This window comes from Odocoileus virginianus, chromosome 22 (genome assembly GCF_023699985.2).
Source record: "Odocoileus virginianus isolate 20LAN1187 ecotype Illinois chromosome 22, Ovbor_1.2, whole genome shotgun sequence".
NCBI classification, from domain to species: domain Eukaryota; kingdom Metazoa; phylum Chordata; class Mammalia; order Artiodactyla; family Cervidae; genus Odocoileus; species Odocoileus virginianus.
In genome coordinates, this window is record NC_069695.1 from 26,795,859 (window position 1) to 26,805,460 (window position 9,602).

General features: G+C 41.0%; 1 pseudogene; it reads right to left on the reverse strand.

Moving 5' to 3' along the window:
- Positions 1 to 1,272: 1,272 nt before the first annotated feature.
- LOC139030472 (U2 spliceosomal RNA) lies at positions 1,273 to 1,401 on the reverse strand (annotated as a pseudogene).
- Between the last annotated feature and the right edge of the window lie 8,201 nt (positions 1,402 to 9,602).

The following is a 9,602-nucleotide window of genomic DNA, read 5'->3' on the forward strand; positions in this document are numbered from 1 at the left end:
AGAAGGGAAAGGCTACCCACTCCAATATTCTGGCCTGGAGAATTCCATGGACTGTATAGTCCATGTGGTCACAAAGAGATGAACACAACTGAGTGCCTTTCACTTTCACATAAGGAATACAGAGAAAATAAATCAGAAATAACAAAGTTGATTTCCTATAAGGTTAGGTAGAGGAAGAAATAGGGCAAAAAGGATACAGTGGCAGTGGCACTTGATAGATTATTTCTTTTGATACAGTTTTAGACTTTGTAATCATCTTAAATCATCTTGGGCTTCCCTGGTGGCTCAGAGGTTAAAGCACCTGCCTGCAATGCAGGAGGCATGGGTTCAATCCCTGGGTCGGGAAGATCCCCTGGAGAAGGAAATGGCAACCCACTCCAGTATTCTTGCCTGGAGAATCCCATGGACGGAGGAACCTGGTGAGCTACAGTCCACAGGGTCGCAAAGGGTCGGACACGACTGAGTGACTTCACTTCCACTTTCAATCATCTTCAAGTTTTTAATACAAAAATTAAATTAACCCAATCCAGATGGAAAAGGGGAATCTAAAATGGAAAGGAAAGTAGAATGAATGGCCCCAGTGTATTTCAAGAAATACTATAACCACACTTAAGGGAGGGTTAAAAAAAAGAAAGAACAATCAAGTAATTTATGAATACAGAATTTGATTATTAAGCCCTCAGTGTTGGGTGGGGTGGAGAATGAGGTGGAATGAAGAGAGAGTACTGCAAACAAACTTCTTTTAGTTCATTCATGATTTGAAGAGGGATGAGTGAAACAATACAGAAAAAATTGAATGCATTATAGATTGAACAAATAAGTAAGTGTGCTGTATTGTGAGGGGCTAGAGTTTGCATGTTGGAAGAAAGGGCATACAAATATGAAATGAAGTAAGTGAACAATGTCAGGATGAATTGGGATTGAACTCAATTGAACTCAATATGAACTCATGGTTTTTAAAATATAAAATACATGTGCTTACACATGTGTATGTGCACATGTATAGATAAGTATGCATATATATATATATATATATATATATTTACATATATAGGGGGCTCCCCTGGTGGCTCAGATGGTAAAGAATCTCCCTGTAATGCAGGAGACCTGGGTTCAATCCATGGGTCAGGAAGATGCCCTGGAAAAGGGAATGGCAACCCACTCCAATATTCTTGCCTGGAGCATCCCATGGACAGAGGAGCCTGGTGTACTATGTCCATGGGGTTGCAGAGTTGGGCATGACTTAGCGACTACATAACAACACATACATACACAGGTTTCCTAACTCTGCCCACCAAGAGGGCAAAGCAATGACATCCTAAGAATAATGAGCACCCCGGCACACAAACTGATAAGAACAGATACTACACTTGATCTTAGCCAAAAGGCCAAGGATGGCATCACTGACTCAATGAACATGAGTTTAAGCAAGCTCCAGGAGTTGGTGATGGACAGGGAAGCCTGGAGTGCTACAGTCCATGGGGTTGCAAAGAGTTGGACACAACTGAGCGACTGAACTGAACTAAGCACACAAAACTTGGTCTCTGATCCATTCTCCAATGAAAGGAACCAGGTATCCTCAGAGAATTGCTGATTCTAGACCTGTGGTAGGGAGGCAAAAGGTAAGCCTGGAAAGTCTTGTTTTGCCAAGGAGATCATGACATCCAGTCCCATCACTTCATGGCAAATATATGGGGAAACAGTGGAAACAGTGGCAGGCTTTGTTTTTTTGGACTCCAAAATCACTGTAGATGGTGATTGTGGCCATGAAATTAAGAGATGCTTACTCCTTGGCAGGAAAGTTATGACCAACATAGACAGCATATTAAAAAGCAAAGACATTACTTTACCAACAAGGGTCCATCTAGTCAAGGCTACGGTTTTTTCCAGTAGTCATGTACAGATGTGAGAGTTGGACTATAAAGAAAGCTGAGCGCCGAAGAATTGATGCTTTTGAACTGTGGTGTTGGAGAAGACTCTTGAGAGTCCCTTGGACTGCAAGGAGATCCAACCAGTCCATCCTAAAGGAGATCAGTCCTGAGTATTCATTGGAAGGACTGATGTTGAAGCTCCAATACTTTGGCCACCTGATGTGAAGAGCTGACTCATTTGAAAAGACCCTGACGCTGGGAAAGATTGAAGGCAGAAGAAGAAGGCAATGACAGAGGATGAGATGGTTGGATGGCATCACCAACTCAATGGACATGAGTTTGGGTAGACTTCAAGAGATGGTGATGGACAGAGAGGCCTGGTGTGCTACAGTCCAAGGGATCGCAAAGAGTCAGACATGGCTGAGCAACTGAACTGACTGAAAGAAGTGCTCAGTAAAATTAATGAAGACATGTCACAAAGACACGGGACTCACTTGTAGAGGCTGCCACTAGTAAAATCCAGAATAATTGGGACACCAAAATAAAATTAAGTACACCATTGAAAAGTGGGAATTCATGACTTTCTACATCTTAACCAGAAGTGAAAGTCCGAATTCGGGTTTAAAAAGCATTTTTACTACTGAGTGGAGCCTGGACTAAAGAACTCAGGGGTCAAAACTGTGAAACCAGACAGAGAGTTGTTTCAGGAGATGAATGATGGATGTCTGAATCACAGATGGAGGCAATGAAGACAAAGAAAAGTAGGTGAATCAGGAATGTACTTTTAAGACAAGACCGATAGAACCTGCTGATGAATTAATGAGAAAAGGAAGTCTTTGAGTACCTAGTAGTACTGTGATGCTGTGTATTGAGAATGATAAAAGTTAGAGGAAAAAGTGTGTAGTGGGGATATTGGTAGGGGTAGAAGAGCAAGGATGAAGCATCTTGGACATATTTAGCTTGTGATTCTGTTAGATATCCAGGTGGACACAGCAAGTTGACTATTAGATATACAAGTATGGAGTTCAGAAGGGGCCCAAAATAGAAATTCTAACCCCATTCAACAGGCATTTTTAGCCTCATGTTAAAAACAGTGAGGGTCCAAAATGTGACTTAATTATCTCAAAGCCTAGTAAGTTGATAAGCTAGGACTTAAGCCTTGTAAGCCACCTCATTGCACTTCCTTGGAGAGCTCAAACTTCATCTCATATGTCTCATGTCCCCAAGAACACTTAGCAAAACACTCAGGGCAAAATAGAGGCTCAGTAAGTACTTGTTGATTGATTAATATGTCTGGGGATACTAAGAAACTCACCAAACAACAAATGTCGTATTAAATTTACACTGCTACATTTGAAATGTAGACTTGATTAATTGCTTTCTGGCAGTCAGTAGCATACCAACTTGGGCAGAAAGTAAGCAGAAGCAGAGAAAACAAATCCAGCCTATTTGAGTCCAAGTTAATATCAGTCCTGAATGATTGGGCCTGGTCAACTGATGTCTCTGATTTAGTCAATAAGGCAAATCTTTCTTTTTCCTGTAGATCCTTTGACCTGCCTTCATCTGCCCTAAAGTGATAACACTGTCCTGGTGGCCATGTTAAGATCATCAAAATTTAGTTAGTGCTTATGCATTATGGGAATTCCTGGTGGCTCAGCGGTAAAGAAACTTGCAATACAGGAGACCACCTGCAATGCAGGAGACACAGATTCAATCCCTGGGTCGGGAAAATCGCCTGGAGAAGGAAAAGGTAACCCACACCAATATTCTTGCCTGAGAAATCCCATGGACAGAGGAGTCTTGTGAGCTATAGTCCATGGGGTCACAAGAGTCAGACATGACTTAGCTACTAAAGCACCATGCATCATCACAGGGGCTATGAATGCTACATTTGTGGCCCAATTTCTACCAAAAAAAGGAAAAAGACTAGCTATGCTATGCTTGAGCAGTATAAATCTTGTCTGGCCTGATGTTATCCACTGTTTTCCCCCTACCAGTCTTTCTCATTTGGCTCTCTGTTATAAGCTTAGCAGTCCCAGCACACCTCTATACCAGGACACGAGAGGCTATTTCTCTCCAGTGATGTGGGGCATAAGCAAAAGTTTATCTGAACACTGTAAGGTGAGTGTTCACTGTGTTTGGGGAAGAACTATATTTTCCACGAAACATGATTACCACAGAAAGAGTTGCATTAAACTGCTGACATGTCATAAGTCCCTCACTTTGGAACGGTATTAGGATTAGCAGCCCTGAGGTTGTCATGTGGTAATTAAGGGACTGTGAAATGTTATATAAAGGCTCACAGCTGGCTGTTCGAGACAGCAAAATTGAAAGGCAGATTGCTATCACCAGGGGAGATCAGCTCTTCTAGTTCTGTAATATTAAGCCCCAGTGTTTGCTGGAAAAGCTGCAAGCATGTCAAGAGTTAATTTCTGGCCATTGTGTGACCCTCATGGTTTTCCTGTGGTGGGTCATAGTCAGGAAAAGAATACCATTATCACACTAGACTGCGGTGGTGTGTGAGTTTCTGCCGAGATGTGAAAAAAATTCGTATCGCCGGTTCAAGCTCTTTTGTCCTGACGCCCCTCCATCATGGGTTCTTACAGGGGAAATAAGACAGCATTCAGAAGACAAAAGTTCTCTGTCCACCAGTCCACTGACTTACCTCAGCCCTCAGAGAAATGGAAAGTTACATAGCTGCTTAGGAAGCTATTATGCTCCTTGGCGTTTCCTGCTGTTCTCATTGTCATTGAATCCCTGAGAGTGTTACTTAGAAATAAGGGATAATCACTATCGGTATATTACATATGAGACGGTAAACTGTTTCTGAGATAGACTAATAGCCAAAGCAAAACGAAATCATTTAATCCATTTTCAACGCTGTTTGTTGAGAGTATACTATGAAGCTATAAAATCATTACTATTGTAGAGCACACCATAACATTACAACGAGAAGTTTCTTTTCCTGGAGAGGGCGGGGAGTTATTCCATTATGCTCACTCCATCCAGCACTTTCTGGGTACACCACGACAGGCATAAGAATAAGATGAATGCCCATTTAGTTTAGGAGTAAACATGATCATTTTCACTGTGCAACACTTCCCTCCAGACCATAGGTATCTGCCAGAAAAAACCTCTAAATAATTTTTTCCCCGAGTTTTGATCATTAGTTTTCCCAGCAGCAGAGCACCAACCTGACACTTTACCTGAAACGGTGGGGGTGGAGGGTGCAATTGGGAATAAAATGGTTGCCTAGATCCTGGGTGGATTGCAAAGCCATGCTTCCAAGTAAAACAGTATCTGGCCACCATAAATGTAATCACTGAAAATAACTTTGTTCTTTGAATTCTTGACACATGTATTCTAAGATAATAACACCTTATAAAACAATATCTCCAGTTATAAACTAGACCTGCTAACTCCTGTAGTTGTATGAAATCATTTATGTCTCAAACTGTTTTGTACTCAGACTATTCCTGAATAATTTGCTTTGTGCAATGCTTTGCGTAAACCATATACCACAAGGCACTCAGTAAATACTTTATGGAGAAGGAGGATAAAAATAAATTTTGATTTCAAACTCAAGAGTATCAGAAACAACCTTAAAATTATTATGCAGAAACCAGTGATTTTAGTTCAAATATAGTTTTATATATATTTGAAAGAATATAGGTGTTTAAACCTTTTTTCAAAGTATATCTTAAAATATGAGGCTAGTTATAAAATATTAAGCCCCATTCCTCTCTGAAACAAAAAAATCCATTCCATTTAAAAAATCTATAAGGGTGAGAGGAAGAGTAAGTTAGAAAGTGATAGCGTAAAAGAGGGGTGGCAAATAGGTGTTATCTCATATTCCAGATCTGTTTAATTAATAGTACCTATCTGGTGAGCTGGATTAAGAAGAGTCTGAGCGTATAATTATTTAGTGACATTTGCTGTGGGTGTGTGAAGGAGGATGGAATATATTTTATATGAGGCTGCACAGAAAGTATTTGGGTTTGAGAATCTTTGCCAAAATGGAAGCAGATTAAGCTGTGATTTGCTGCAGACTCAGGTGGTCATTCTGAAACATATTTATTTTTCTTCCCTGTTCATAAGCAAGAGATCAAGACAGAAATTCTAAAAGGTAAATCTGGCTCCAAATCAAGATCGAAGAAAGTCATGCAACAACAACCAAAAAAAACAGATTCTTCCCACAAACATTTTACTTGCAATTGTAATACACATATACATATATTTGTATATCTGTACATATTTTTATATGTATTTAAATTAAAAAAAAATTGTCTACTACCTTTCCTAAGAGGGTAAAAGATGAAAAGGTGTGAATTGCAAGTGAAAAGATGCTGTGAGAGCAAGATCCATCCCAGAAAGTGTCCTTTTAAAAAAAGGCAGTCTAGTCAGTGTGTGGAGGACCTAAGAAACTTGGCAATAGATTCAGCTACAAGCTTCTTCTTTTGCAGGGTACATGATTTTCACTTGAACACGGGAAGAGTCACACTCCCCCTCCTTTTCATGGGGAGTGTATTTTAATGAGCAAGCTCTCCTCCATCCACCTGTGCACATGCGCGTTGTGTACACATACTCACTACAGTTGCCAGCGTAACCAGGCTGGCCCAGTCCTCTCACCTTTTGCTCTTTTGAAGAGAGTTTCACAAAGGGGTAAAGAAAGGAGCCACATCAGGCAGAGGTTTCAAGCCATAAACTCACAGACAAAACAAACCTGTGATGACCAAAGGGGATAGATGGTGGGCGGGGGAGATAAATTAGGAGTTGGGGATTAACACACACACACCACTGTACACAAAATAAATGACAGGGGCCTACTGCATAGCACAGGGAACTACAGTCACTGTCTTGTAATAACCGATGATGGGAAGGAATCTGAGTAAGAGTATATAATTGAATCACTGCTCTACACCTGAAACTAACACAACATTGTAAATGAACTATACTTCAATTTTTAAAAAGTAGTCTCTAGTCAGTGTAAGAGAGGATTTAAAAAACTTTGCAATAGATGCAACTACAAACGTCCGAACCTCTTACCAGGGGATGTGTGTGAACACCCAGTCATTCAAAAGAACAGTGATGGGATGAGGTCCCAAGGAATTCCTAGTGCATTTAGAGAACGCATGAAAGAAACTCACAGCTGGGCAAGTGGCAGAACCAATTTGAGTTTTAGAATGCTCCACACAGGGAAAGGGGCTTCCCTGGTAGCTCAGCTGGTAAAGAATTCGCCTGCAATGCAGCAGACCTGGGTTTGATCCCCGGGTTGGGAAGATCCCTTGGAGGAAAGCATGGCAACCCACGCCAGTATTCCTGCTTGCAGAATCTCCATGGACAGAGGAGTCCATGGGGTCACAAAGAGTCAGACATGACTAGGCGACTAAGCTCAGCACAGCTCTGAGGGAAAGGGCCTCTCAGGCAGAACTAAGTACAGGTTCCCAAACACGCCTGGCAGACTTGACTGAACCACAGGCAGAAACAGGGATCCACTGCTTAGTTTTGGAGCGTTCTCTACTTTTCTCAAATACATATCATTTCCAGTGATCTCTGCCATGAACATTAGTGACATAAGCACACAGACTAATGGAATCTATGTTAGTAATGAGGCATTTCAGTGGTGGTGGTGGTTGTTTACTTACTAGGTCTTGTCTGACTCTTTTACCACCCCACGGACTGTAGCCTGCCAGGTTCCTCTGTCCATGGTATTTCCCAGGTAACAATACTGGAGTAGGTAGCCATTTCCCTCAGTGGTGAATTTCAGTGTGACTATATATAAATACCTAGTTCATAAAATAATATTTATTAAAATGGAAAAAATATTGCATTTCCTGTTGTGCTTGATGAGTTTTTCATTAAGCCTACTACTTTTAATGATAATATGGTCCTTAACTAATAGTCACAGAGTTTGTAAAGCATGCTTCCAAAGTTTAAGACTCTCACCAATCTGATCTTTCTTCAGAAAGTGAGGTAATCACAAGACCATCTATCAGGGAATGATAAACATTCTAAAGTAGACAGGTTCCATAAGAACCTGGGGTTAGTAGAATATAGGAGCTGTGTCTTCTTTCTTTCCTGTGATAAAATTCATTATTTACAGTAATTTCTGATAAATGAATATTGCTGTTGGTTTCTCTGTTGACAAGTGGTAGAAGAAACAGCTAGCCCACCATTTTAAGCCAGTGTCATTTACTAAAGGAAAGAGTGTCACAATAAAATATATTTTCAAAACTTTCATTCTCAAGACAACAGAGAGGAGGTCAAAAATCTTAAAGAAAATACTAGCCTTATTGACATCATGAATTGTTGGAGAGTGACAGATTACTTATTGCCTATGACATGCAAGATCCTGTGAAGGCTTGGGGCAGATAAAAATTAATAAGGCACAGTCATACCTTGTTTTGTTAAATGTAAAGTTTTTGTTAATGTGCCAGCTGAGTTGGGGGTGGGTGACAAGGGTTAGGATAGGGTGCCCAACATCCTGGTTTTCCCAGGAATGAAGGGTTTTCTGGGTGTTAAAAATCTGGAAAATTTCTGGCAAACATGGACAAGTTGGTCATCTTCAAAGCAGAAACTGACTAAAGTTTAGGGTCTGTTTATGAAAGGTTTGTACGCCCTGCAAGGGGGGTTGGCATTGGCCTTGTGGGAAAGGGGGACCTCTTCCTTGACAGAATTGGAAGCAGTAATTCTGTCCTGGAGGCCAACCAGACACTTAGGAGGTTTCCCGTTTGTCCAGGGCAGCAGTGAGGAAGGCCTGAAAGTGGGCAGATGCAGGGTGATTCAGAGAATGGGACAGACTTGAAAATCACTTCAGAGACAGGCTTGGAACTGAAAATACAGGCTCAGTGAGTGATTCAAAGTTGGAGGTGGGGGGAAAAGAGAAGTCAAGGATGACTGAGGCGTTGTCTTGGATGGATGAACTTCGATGAGATTATGGGAGGTGGGAAACATAAGAGAGTGAATCACACCCTCAGACATGGACTGACCTTAGGAATTATAAAGTGCCAACCACATAAAGATCTCTACCAAGAGCTGCTGCGGCTTCCACTCAGCCCTTCCCTCTGCTCACGTGGGAAACTTTCTGGTAGTCTGGATTGTGAGGGTTAATCAAAAGCCTTCTCACCATGTGTGGCTCTCCCCCTTCTCCTGTTGGCCTACATAAGTTTATCTGGAATAGCCTTCTCATTACTGGTTAAAAACTAGTAAGAACATTGGAAGTCTGAAGCAGTGACCCAGAGCTGCGGTACAGAGGCGAGCATTCTCCAAGTGAAGTGTACCCCAAAAACAGCCAGGAAGAAGTTCACAAAGGCAGACAGATACTATGGGGTTTCTTAGCTCATCTGCCCACTCGGGCCCCCAGTAACATTTCTTTTTTCTCCAACAATTTTTTAAAAGACTTATGATTTAAAAATAATGAAATATGGAAACATACAGTAACCACATAGAGGAAAATAAGCTATTACCCAAATCCCAATATTGCAGAGATATCTTCAGCTAAAATTTGGCTTTACTTCCTTTCTTACACATGGAACCCGAAGGTATCAGAGTTCATGTCTGTGAAGTAAAAAATTGATAATAAAAAAATAAAAATAAGGCCCTCCATGCCCTACTTGGAAAATTAGAATGATGTCTTGATTTTTTCCATAGTCCCTCTCCCTACAAATTCTGGAGGATTCACAGACAAATTTCTCTCCATTTACACATAACAATCATTTTCTTTTGCCTGTT